The sequence below is a fragment of the Palaemon carinicauda genome, chromosome 44, assembly GCF_036898095.1.
Source record: "Palaemon carinicauda isolate YSFRI2023 chromosome 44, ASM3689809v2, whole genome shotgun sequence".
In the NCBI taxonomy this organism is placed as follows: Eukaryota; Metazoa; Arthropoda; class Malacostraca; order Decapoda; family Palaemonidae; genus Palaemon; species Palaemon carinicauda.
The window spans coordinates 8,649,786-8,650,423 of record NC_090768.1 but is presented as its reverse complement, the minus strand read 5'-3'; positions in this window follow the sequence as shown (position 1 = coordinate 8,650,423).

Here is a 638-nt window from a genome sequence, read left to right as displayed (position 1 = left end):
TGAAGCAAAAGTCTCACGAACAAGCAAAAGAGTATGGAAAAATTTCCCCAAGCGTAAGGAAAATTATGCAATGCTGATATCTTTTCACCTATGATAACCTTTTCACCACTTTTCACACTGTCTTATACCACTGTTCTTTTCAACAACTTTAATATTTTGTCTTCCATATCATTCAACATCCGTACTTCACCTATTTCTTTAACAACATTTACATAGTGGAACTATAAAAACACTTCTTTGCCAAAGTCCAGGTAATGTCTTAGAAATAAACAGACGAATTAAATAACTAGGTATAAAAAAAAAAGTTAGGAGAGTGAGAAAGAAAACCAAAAGAACGCAATTATCATTAGTGAATTGATGATTAAGAACTTATTTACGAAAGAATAGGGTCCAAAAATTGCTTCAACTTATATAATAGAACTTAAAGGAACAATAATAGTAAAAGAGATAATAATAATAATAATAATAATAATAATAATAATAATAATAATAATAATGATGATAATGATAATGATAATGATAATGATAATGATAATGATAATAACAATATCCCTTTTTTATCTGCCTTATTACACGATGTCACATTCCGAGGTAAAAATCACCAGAAAATCAATTGTGACGCCAAAGCGTCGCCCTGA